The sequence below is a fragment of the Perognathus longimembris genome, chromosome 3 (assembly GCF_023159225.1).
Source record: "Perognathus longimembris pacificus isolate PPM17 chromosome 3, ASM2315922v1, whole genome shotgun sequence".
Classification (NCBI taxonomy): domain Eukaryota; kingdom Metazoa; phylum Chordata; class Mammalia; order Rodentia; family Heteromyidae; genus Perognathus; species Perognathus longimembris.
In genome coordinates, this window is record NC_063163.1 from 30,629,473 (window position 1) to 30,642,387 (window position 12,915).

Genomic DNA, 12,915 nt, shown 5'->3' on the forward strand with positions numbered 1-12,915 from the left:
TCCCTTTCAATTTCTTAGTTCCAATACCAGTATACACTGTTTCCAATATACTCAGATAAGATTACAGAGATAGTGTAGGTACAACCACAGGAAGGTGATCCAAGAACATCATCAATAGTAGAAGCTACAAATACACATGGGACATTGAAAGTAGTTACAACTGTGATATAACAATTGTCTCCATAACATGGACTTCATTTCACTTAGCATAGTCTTAGGTGTTTATAAGGGTATAGCTATTGGGCCTTGTGATGCTCTGCTATGAGTTGCCTAAACCTGTACTAATTAAAACGGTAAAATTTTAAAATGAATATGTTACTCTCATTTAGTGTAAATAGATGAACTTAATTTTGACCTTCTTGGAGAAAGACGCAAAATACCTAAAAGTATTTTTGTATTAGTAGTTGGAATTGATTTTCTGTGTATGTAAAAAAAAAATTCCAGAGATATTTCTCAATCACAATCACACTCACACACACACTTAAACATATACACACATACATAAACACACACCCTATACATAATTATAATTATATTAATAGGGGATTATTGTGACTGAAACACATCATTTTACTAACAGAGTTTTGCTACAGTCAAGAAATGAATTCACAGTGGGAGAAAAACAGAGGAATGGGTAAAAATGTTTGACAAGAAATGTAATCATTACCTCACTTATGTAACTGTTACCACTCTGTACATCAACTTTACAACAAAATAAAATTAATTTAAAAAATATGTAAAGGAGACATACACCATTTCTTATAACACAATGGGTAATTAAATCAGTGCTTAGCAAAAGTAACATAAAAATTTCCACTGCTAATAAGAGAGTTTATATAAGAACTGGAACTGATATAAGTGTTTCAAAGAAAAATATCTGAGTTTACCTAGAACATTCCTTTGAATCACACAAGAGAAATTTCACACACTTGGAAAGGGATGAACATAGAAGATCAACCCACTTCTTATCTTTTTATAATTCTCTATTTGGGTAACAAAAACATCAATACATTGAGATTAATCTTATTATCATAAATGTTCCCTTTTAGTGATAACTTTGTGACATTTTCAGCTAAATCTTTCCTCTGTTTATAGCACTTCACCCTCTTTAAGGAGTATTAGTCACTTCACATTTGAAAGACAACGGACTATATTGTGCATTTAGTGGAAGATAAAGGCTGCTGAGAAATGCTATTAATTACTAAGGAGTTCATGTCAGACAACCTGCCCAAACGATTAAAACTAATATTATCAATTTTCAGTTCACCATCTCTGTGTTTTATTCCCTCTTTATTTTATCCTGAATCTTCCTTACAGTTACATTATATCAAAACTACTAATGCACTCTGTTTCACCTAATGGACACATGTGTGTTCTCTGGAAACAAACATGATCTCTGCTCATGTCTCCTGGTCATACCTAGAGCACACAAACCAAGCTGATGAATCTTAGTTCTTTTTTTTTTTTTTTTTTTTTTTTTGCCAGTCCTGGGCCTTGAACTCAGGGCCTGAGCACTGTCCCTGGCTTTTCTTTTCTTTTCTTTTCTTTTTCCTTTTTTTTTTTTTTTTTTTTTTTTTTTTTTTTTTTTTTTTTGCTCAAGGCTAGCACTCTGCCACTTGAGGCACAGCACCACTTGTTGCCATTTTCTGTATATGTGGTGCTGGGGAAACGAACCCAGGGCTTCAAGTATATGAGGCAAGCGCTCTTGCCACTAGGCCATATCCCCAGCGCCGAATCTTAGTTCTTGTTTCTACTTCTAACTTGCTCTCTCCGTCTGAGCACAATTACTCATCTGTAGCCTGATTACTCATAATCACCTCACAAAAGGGAGAAAATATCATCTATATCTACAATATAATTGATAAATATGAGAGAACTCTTTGCTTTAAAAATGACAAATGTTAAGTGCTTTATCATAATTGTTATTTGAGTGGCATTAGAAAGGCATATATGTTACTCCACAATGACATTTAGTTTTATGTTTAGGAATGTATAGATGATATTCTGCTAGTATGATTAGCTATAATCCTTGCAACAGACTCCTTTCTCTAGCAGCAAATAATTTAAACCTGTCAAGACAGAAATAACAACCTCATGAAAAAAGGTTTGAAGAAAAATTTAAAAAGACTTTAAAATATTTAAATAACAGCTTATATGGCTGTCAAAACCATGTAAGTAGAGTGACACAAAATCTATGTCCCCAAATATGTGAAGTTTGCAAACAGTCAGGGATTCAATAATATTTAGGAATATAAAAAATAATAAATTTTATTAAATGTAGATATCTGCATATATGCTGATCATCTGTGTGCTCAAAGTTTTTTTTATCATAATGAGTATTCAGCAGTGAATGTGTACAGAAAAACTAAGAACTTTCAGAACAGTTTACACAATGTAATTATTTTTATTATAGTTAAAAAGAAATGAAACTTTTTAATTATAAACTTACATTGTAATTTGAATCTAAGCAACTGTTCATAAAATAACCAGTGGCAATGTCATTAAAGTAAAAATAGATTGAGTTTAAATTAAAATAAATGTCATTTCAAACAGCACAGCTGGACTTCTAATATATTTTGTCTCAAAAATACATTAAAATGAAGCTGAAATTGTCAGGCTTACACTTTATATTTTATTAATTATCACTTTTAATAAATGAATGTTTCATTTTATACTGTCACTATTGTGTACATTGTTGATAGTTATGAAATTCATTACTTGAAGATATAAATTCAATATTTAGTATGTTTAGAAACCTGATCTTACTTTGATATCAAAAAAAGGGAGATTAAGGGATGCAAATTTTAGCTTCCTAATAGTGATTGGATGAATATACCCAGTTTCTCTATCAGCTGTTAATCTGTTTGCAGAGACATGTAATGAAAGAACAAATGATTCAAGATGATTTTTTTAAAGTCACATAAGACTGGTCATGGTACTGATGGATGTAAATACTTAAAATATTTCAGCAATGATAATGGATAAAAATGGATTTACATTATTTTCCACATGGGGAAAATAAGCAATTACCCATTCATTACATTTTTAAGCCTTAAAAATATTGCCCATTTTTTAATCCTAAAATATTTTGTATGACTACAAATAACAAACAATAATTTCATTTTAAAAGTCTTTCATCAAATTTGGTGAAATAAAAAGTCAATAATGAGGAATAAAGAGTCCAATTTTAACAATAAATTGTGTATTTGGGGTAATACACACATATGTATATATGAATCTAACTAATTTTTTAAAAGTAATGTTGCATTTCAAAAATGGAGGGATGTGTTTTAGAACTGCCAAAAGTTAAGATGAACCTCCTGCTTTCTTCATTTTCCTAGCCAGTTCTGACAGACTATTTAATAAGAAAGTAAAAGCAAAAGCCAAGGAGTTTCATGAATAATTTCAATTTCATAGTAGCCTGAAGGGTCTCCGTACTGAGATGAGCAGACTTGAAGTAGAATCCACTCTCAGAGTTCTTTTTCTTTTTTTCCAAAGGATGGAACAAGGCTTGCAGTAATGAGAAAAAGTTGAACCAAAGAGGAAAGACTAGAGAGTTGGAGGTAAAAGAGGGTCAGAGAGATTCTTTGGTTCTGATGTGAAAGCTTCCTTCACTATTCCGTAGATGACTCCATTGTGAGCCAACTACAGAAACTACAAAGGAAGAAGGTTGTTGCAAAGGACTTTTGCCAGATGACAGATGAAGATGTTTCTTAAGCTTTTGAAATGGGTAGAAGTATCCTTCCCCCTCAGTGCATTTCCACTTCCCTCATCCCAAAAATGCCTCCTCTTAATGCTCATCATTTGGGAAACCAGTATGTGAATGAGAGCTTTTACAGTGAGAGTGTCCATTGGAAGGAGGCACATTGAATTTAAGAGTATTCACTAGAGATAAATGCTTCTGTAAGACAATATTAGTCTTTGGTATTCTTGGATTCTGCATTTTGTTGATTCACTTACCTATCGATCGAAAGGAGTTGGGAGAGACTTCATTGAACAAAGAGCATGTAGACATTATTGCACTGTTAATATTTCTAAAGTACTACAGTATATCTAATATCTAAAATTTATGTAGCATATATACTGTATGATGCATTAGAAGTATTCTTGCAATGATTTGAAGGATAAGTAAAGATATGTGAGTTTATAGCCCCCTCATCAAGTGGGCTAAAGACTTACAAAGAAACTTCTCTGATGAGGAAATGAGAATGGCCAATAGACATATGAAAAAATGCTCTACATCACTGGCCATAAAGGAAATGCAAATCAAAACAACATTGAGATTCCATCTCACCCCAGCAAGAATGTCATATATCAAGAAAACTAATAATAACAATTGTTGGAGGGGATGTGGCCAAAAGGGAACCCTACTTCATTGTTGGTGGGAATGTAAACTGGTTCAGCCACTCTGGCAAGCAGTATGGAGATTCCTCAGAAGGCTCAATATAGAACTCCCCTATGACCCAGCAGCCCCACTGTTGGGTATCTATCCAAAAGCCCACAAACAAAATCACAGTAATGCCACCAGCACAACAATGTTCATCACAGCACAATTTGTCATAGTGAGAATCTGGAACCAACCCAGATGCCCCTCCATAGATGAATGGATCAGGAAAATATGGTACATATACACAATGGAATTTTATGTCTCTATCAGAAAGAATGACATTGTTCCATTTGTAAGGAAATGGAAGGACTTGGAAAAAGTTATACTAAGTGAAGTGAGCCAGACCCAAAGAAACATGGACTCTATGGCCTCCCTTATTGGGAATAATTAGTACAGGTTTAGGCAAGTCATAGCAGAGCATCACAGAGCCCAATAGCTATACCCTTAGGAACACATAAGATGATGCTAAGTGAAATGAACTCCATGTTATGGAAACATTTGATATATCACAGTTGTAACTACTTTCAACATCCTATGTGTATGTGTAGTTTCTATTATTGATGATGTTCTTGTATCACCTTCCTATGGTTGTACCTACACTATCTCTGTAATCTTATCTGAGTATATTGGAAACCGTGTTTACTGGTATTGGAAGTAGGAAATTCAAAGGGAATACCAAATTTGAGAGACACAGGGTAAAAAAAGAGAAATAACTACAAAAGCAATACTTGCAAAACTGTTTGGTGTAAGTGAACTGAACACCTGGGGGGGAGGGAAAGGGGGGGAGGGAGGGGGGCATGAGGGACAAGGCAACAAACAGTACAAGAAATGTATCCAGTGCCTAACGTATGATACTGTAACCTCTCTGTACATCAGTTTGATAATAAAAATTTGAGAAAAAAAAGATATGTGAGTTTACATTACAAATACTGTGCAATTTATTGTAATACATTTGAGCAACTGAGAACTTGTTCCTAGAAGTTATGTCCCATGGGTATGAAAGGCTAATTCTGTGTATGTGTGTATGTGCCTCTGTGTGTGTGTGTGTGTGTGTGTGTGTGTGTGTTTATTCTATCCCTATATGAGAATATCCAGAATAATGAAAAATGAAGAGTAAAAAGGTTTATTTAAATTTTATTTCTATGTTGTCTATATTTTCACTATGGAATTTTTGTATGGATTGGAAATCTAGATGTGATTTACTACAAGTGAAATTATAAACATTTTTCTGAAAGATAAATTTGAAATAGGTTTGATGATTCAATTGAATTATCCAGAAAACAATGCACAGGAAATGAATATTCTGAATATTTTATCTAAAAAAGAAATGCCCTAAATGAGAATTAAGCAAATAATATAAAGACATTTGCTGATATATGATTAGCAACATTTTCAGATAGGTTGATGAAACAAAAGTACAATGTATGAAATAGATAAGAGGGGTTATTAAAGAGGCTTTAGGAAATTTTATAAATATATATACATATATGTATATATATACATATATATTTGTATTCTACTAATAATGGATAATGGCTGCTTCTGAGCTTCCTCTAATTTCTATCACAACATAATATTAGGGTCATGTATAACAATCATTTGGATGTTTAGATCAATTCTAGAGAGCAAATTTATAAAACAAAGATTTCAAATGAACAGGTATATGGTACAATAAAATTGGTCAAATAGAGGAATTATTGGTTTTGCTTTTAAAACATATACAAAAAATGTATTTGACAATGACTCTTAATTGCTTTGATGGGATTGTGATTATATTTATGAATCAATATAAACATTCCTCCTATTTGAATAAACAAATCTAATGATACTTTATAAGACTTAAATATCTCTTACCTAAAAGGGAAGTTTAAACGTCCACTGGTAAAATTTCTAAAACAGCTGGACATATCAAATGTTTGTCATGATCCTACTAAGAGATTTTTCAAGTAGAGTAATATGTTGAAAGCTGCTCTATTAATTTATAATAGTAAATAACAAAGTCAGAATAAGGATAAGACAACATAATTCAGCATTATATTACTGCGAAAATGTACACAAACTCTTTTACAAGACTATTCATGAAATCAAAAGATTATTTTGATTGGGTAGAAAAGGTGCGGAAATGAATACCTCAGTCGATCCACTTTAAGATCATTGGGCTTAGAAGTGCTTATTTATTTTCCTCTTCAGGTTTACATGTTATGTTTAATTGCTATGGAATTCTAAATCTAGAACTGAAGTCTTTCCAAGAAAAGACTCTCAAAATTCCTATGATTCTGCTACACTAAATATTGTATATATGCTTATCTGATCTAGGGAAGGGAAAGAAAAATGAGTGTGTAAGATATCACAAGAAATGTATTCACTGCCTTATTATGTAACTGTACCCCCATTTCACAACACCTTGTCAATAAAATTTAATTCAAAAAAAAAAAGTCCTTGGGCAGTGATTTATTGAAGAAGTAAGAAGAGAAAAGAACAAGCCTGCTCTTAGCACACCAAATAAATTAGGGTTCCCATGTTCGAATAGCCCAGTGTAGAAAATCTTTAAGAGAAAATATCAAATACTGTATTAAAAACAAAACTAAGTTCTTTTAGACAAGTTTTTAAAATAGACTTGTATTTTCTTATCTTTAAAATAAATATAAAAATAAAAAGCTAAGAAAATATGGCTGGTTACTGAGAGTAAACAAAATAAATCAATAATTCCAAATATTTTCTAATTTGAATACTATGCTTTTTCTCTCAATTTTTCTTTGCATTAGTGTTTTTTATCTTATGCAATATGATAGTACATTAGCTATTTCAGGCAAATGTGATAGAGCCCTTTTTTACAATCAAAAGAGATAGAGAGAAAAGAGAAAAAAAGTACAATAATGGAATGTTTCTTAATTTTGAAAATTTAAGAAACAGTAGAATTATGTTGTTTATTAGTTTCTTAGAATATTAGGAAAATAATGTAAGCAGTTTATTTAAAATAAAAGAAGATGCTTGATATACTTAAACCTCTGTTCCCTCTTTGGTACTTTAAATGAAGCCTGTGTGTCCCACTGCTCCTGTTTACTTTATAACACAGCACATTGATTGGAACACTTCAGAAAGGTGAAACTGAAAAATCCAAAGAATGTAAATAGTAATAAAATTACAACCAGGCTTCAATAGCTCATGGCTGTAATGTTAGTCACTCAAGAGACTGAAATATTTGGATCATGGTTCAAAGGCACCTGAGGAAGGAAAGTCTGTGAGACTTATCTCCATTTAATCACCACCAGAAACCCAGAAATGGAGCTGAAAAACTCACAGACAGCGCCCAGGACCAGAGTTCAAGCCCCAGGATCAACAGAAGAAAAAAAAAAAAATGTGTGTGTGTGTGTGTGTGTGTGTGTGTGTGTGTGTGTGTGTGTGTTAGCTACCTGGACCAGTTAATTGAAAGACTCTCCATACCTTCTCCACAATAAAGAAAGTGTATACCTTGTAAAGTTAACCTGAAATAAGAGAATTCAAATTAGTTATTCATATCCATAGACTTCAGTGCTGCTCTAACATAGTCATGTTTACACAGTTCTGATGACACTTTGAAAACAAAATATTAAATTCCTCTTCAAACTAGAACAAAGAAACATTTACTATAAGCTGAGTTCTGGAATTTCTGTAAAAATTCAATATATATGTGACAATTGCTATAGGGACACAAACTAATGAAGCAGTTGTGAATGAGTCTTCAAATGCATTGTGATTTTTCCCCAGGGTGGATCGGCATTCAGGAATCATGAGGCAATTGTTGATAAAAACCCAATATAAATGAGAAATCCAAGCTAATAAGAAGAAAAAATGAAATGAGAAAAAATGCAAATATTAAAAGAATATATATGTGTATATATACATCTATATATGTATGTGTCTAAGTGATAACATGTCTCAAAAAGAACAATCAAATAGTATATCTAAAAATAAGAAAATAAGTTTTCAGAATTCAGCATTTTATCGTTAAACTGACAAAAAGCATTAATATTAGGGGTTTCAATCTCAAGATGGCTTGTCAACTACAGGGCCCATCCACTGAGGTAATGGACCTCTATGTAATATGTGGGAAATTACAGAATGAAATTGGATTATAGGCCCAGGTTCTACAATCATGAAAAATCTAATGTAGTCTTTCAGAAATGAGTTAGATATCCTGGAACTTAAATAGGGCCAGTGAGAACAGGCTCTGAGTGAGGCCCAAGCCCTCTGTTCAGCCATATACTTTTTACTTCTCAGTGATACAGAAGCCCAGCCTCAGACCTTGCTAGAATACAGGATCCAAACTGTTTGGAATCTCCAGTAACCTAAGTCCAGAACTCTGTAAAAATTATTTGCATTTAGGTTTCAAAGAGAAGGCAATACAGAACAGACACTGACACTCAATAATTGATGTGTAGGAAAGGAAATGACATAAAAAGAAAATAAGATGAGAAAAATCAGAAGGAATATAATATTCTATTTTCTTATTTTTTAAAATTTTCTTTGCAGTGGTGATGTACAGAATGGTTAGAGTTACATAGGTCAGGTAATGAGTACTTGTTTTTGTTTTTGTTTTTTGAACAGTATCACCTCTTCTCTCTTTTCTTTTTCTCCTTTTAATTCACAAAGTTTCCTTATAGGATAACAATAATTCCATTAAGCTTTAAAAATTAATGTTGCACAGACATTTTCAGACAATGTTTTAGTAATAATAGGTACATTGAAAAATCAAACAAGGTCAGGCCCGCTGTGCTCTTGGAGTTGAGGAGTAACTCTGTAACTGTAACAATGCATTACAACAATTGTAGTTATAAGGTAACTATCTTACATGTTAAGGCAGTAATACTAGACTGTATTGAGTTCTAAAGAGAACTATATATCAGGATGTTTTGCATTGTTTTGCTGGTTGTGAAGCTTATACACTCAGTTTGGGTGCTGTCACTGAGCTCCTTTTGCTCAAGGCTAGCACTGTACAACTTGAGCCACAGAGTCTCACAGACTTTGCTGCCCAGGCTGGCTTCAGTGTGTGATCCTGAGACCTCCGCCTCCTGAGTTTCTAGGATTACAGGAGTGGTCCATTGACGCCCAATGAAAAAACACTAAGAGTAGACAGGAGTCACCGGGAAGTCAAAATTTAAGTCAAAATTTAAACAGACAAAGAACAAGCAAAGATTAAAAGTAATAATTTTTGAAAAGTAATAGGTATAAATATATATTTTGTAATATGTGATTAAATTTTAATAGAAATATACCTTGAGTACATCTCCACAAATAGAAATATTTAATAAATAATAAATAAATAATTTATTCAAAGTAGAGTTTTATAATTTCAAAAGCATCTAGTAATTTTAAAAATTGAACAGAAATGGCATTTGTTGTTATGTCTAGATTTCCCAGTTCAATCTAGTATATTTTCTGTTGAAATTAAAAGAGAGTAACACAATAGAGAAAAAAGAAGTACAGCCTTCTGTGTTCTCATCATACCCTTTCATAGAACCAATACACTTCCCAAGGCACTGCCATTACCAAATTGCACATTTCAACACAATTCGACTCACCCATTTGAAAGATCTGCTCTAAGAGACAGATATTTATTATTCTATGAAAGGCAAGTAGGCCGAAGAAAATCTTAGAAGATAAAATGTATAAAAAGTACATTTTTTTCTTTATTGTCAAAGTGTGATACAGTGTGGTTACAGATTCATATGAAAGACAATGAGTACATTTCATGTTCTACTAGTTACCTCCTCCCTGATTTCTCCCTCTTCCCCTCTCTCCCTTCCCCTCTCCCCTTAAGAGTTGTGCAGTTAGTTTAGACCAAATGATTTTGTAAGTGTTGCTTTTTGAATGGTTTGTCTTTTTGCTCTTTATCTCTAGATTTTGGTATTCTCTCTCCCTTCCCCAGTTCTAATACCCGTATAAACAGTATCCAGGGTACTCAGATGTGATACAGTGGTAGCGAGGGTACAGCCACAGAAAGGGAGTAAAAGACTAACAAAACAAAACAAACCAATCAGCCAAACAAACAGACAAGGAAAAAGAGAAAAAAAAATAGTACTAGTTCACATGGCATGCTGAAAATAATTACAACAGTGGTATACCTCTTGTGTCCATAATGTGGAGTTCATTTCACTTGGCATCTTCTTATGTGATCATATGGGTGTAGCTATTGGGGTATTTTTATCTTCTACCATGACTAGACTATTCATGTACTAGCTATTCCCTTTGAGGGACACCATAGGGTTTATGTTTCTTTGTGTCTCGGTCACTTCACTTAGCATGAATTTTTCCAAGTCCTTCCATTTCCTTACAAATGGAGTAGTCATTCCTTCTGATGGAGGCATAGAATTTCATTGTGTGCATTTACCACATTTTCCTGATCCACTCATCTACTGAGGGGCATCTAGGTTGGTTCCATGTTTTAGCAATGACGAGTTGTGCTTCAAGGAACATATTGTGCTGGTGGCTTTAGTGTGGTCTTGCTTGTAGTCTTTTGAATAGATGCCCAAAAGTGGGGCTGCTGGATCCTAGGGGAGCTCTATGTTTAGCCTTTTTAGGAACCTCCACACTGATTTCCAGAGGGGTTGAAATAGTTTGCATTCCCACCAACAATATAGTAGACTTCACTTTGGGCCACATCCTCTCCAGCATTTGTTATTATTGGATTTCCTGAAAATATACATTCTTACTGAGGCAAGGTGGAATCTCAATGTTGTTTTGACTTGCATTTCTTTTATGGGCAGTGATGCAGCGCACTTTTTCATGTGACTCTTGGCCATTCTCATTTCCTCTTCAGAGAAGTCTCTTAAAAAGAGTATATTCTTTAAAGTATATTAAATGGCAAGGTGGAGAGGTAAAAGTTAGCATGTTTGTTTATAATTGTTGATATTTAAAGGAATGTTGTAGCAATATTTTATTTTTTTAATTTTTTTAATTTTTGGCCAGTCCTAGGCCGTGAAGTCAGGGCCTGAGCACTGTCCCTGGCTTCTTTTTGCTCAAGGCTAGCACTCTGCCACTTGAGCCACAGCACCACTTCTGGCCATTTTCTGTGTATGTGGTGCTGAAGAATCGAACCCAGGGCTTCATGTATACGAGGCAAGCACTCTTGCCACTAGGCCATATTCCCAGCCCCATGTAGCAATATTTTAAAACCTCTGAAAAAGTATTTTCAGATTTATATTTTATTTATTTTTTCATTTCTTTATTGTTAATGTGCTGTAGAAAGGTTTTGAAAAACAGACTATTCAAATCATCTATACAACTTACTACATAATTTTTTTTCATTTCTTTATTGTCAAAATGATGTACAAAGAGGTCACAGTTTCATTCACAAGGCAGTGTGTATATTTCTTATCCAACTTGTTACTTCTTCCTTCATTTTTCCCCTGCCTTCTCCCCAACCCATTACCACCCTCGCCCGAGTTGTACAGTTGATTTACACTATATAGTGTTTTAAATATTGGCATTGCATTGGATTGTATTTTTATCCTTTGTCTCTCAATTTTGGTATTCCCTTTCCTTCCTTAGTTCCAATACATGTATATACAATATCCAGGGTTCCAAAATCAGTTACGGTGCTATTTGCCATTGCTGAAATATGGAACAAATCCTGATACCACTCAGTAGATCAGTGGGTCAATAAAATGTGGTACATATACACAAGGCAATTCTATGCCTCTGTCAGAATGAATGGTATTGCACCATTTGTAAGGAAATGAAAGGACTTGGAAAAAATAATACTAAGTGAAGTGAGCCTGATCCAAAGAAATATAGACTCTAAGGTTTCCTTCATTGGGGATAATTAGTACACATCTAGGATAATCCTAGCAGAAGACTGCAATAGCTCAATAGCTGTGCCCATATGAATACATAAGATGATGCAGAGCAAAATGAACTCCAAGTTATGGAAACAAGTGACTTACCATCGTAGCTTTTTTCAACATGTCATGTGAAATTATGCCTTTTTTTGTTTTGTTTTTCTTCCCCATGGTTTTACCCCCCTGATGTCACTGTAACTGATTTTGGTAACCTGGATATTGTATATACATGTATTTGGAGCTAGGGAAACATGAGGAATATGAAAATGGAGAGACAAAGGATAGAAGAAAAACCATTGCAACAGCAATACTTACAAAACCAACTGTAAAACTCTTGCGGGGAAATAGGGAGTGAGGAAATTGGGAGAAAAATGAGGGAGGAGGAAAAAGTTGGATAAGAAATATATGCACTGCTTTACATATGAACTTGTAAACTACACATCAATTTGGCAATAAAGAATTAAATGAAAAACATGCATAATCAAAATCTGTGTCTTCCTATGGAGAATGGAGAGGGAATAAACTTAGATCTTTCATACCTTTAGTAGTCAGGAGCTTTCCATGTATTCTCTGAATATCAACATGATGAAAGTTTATATCAAACATCAGATTGAAATATTATGCAATAACATTGTTTCAATAAATGTGATATCATTATAGATATTTATATATCATCTTTAGATAGATCTATCTATAAGAGATAGATAA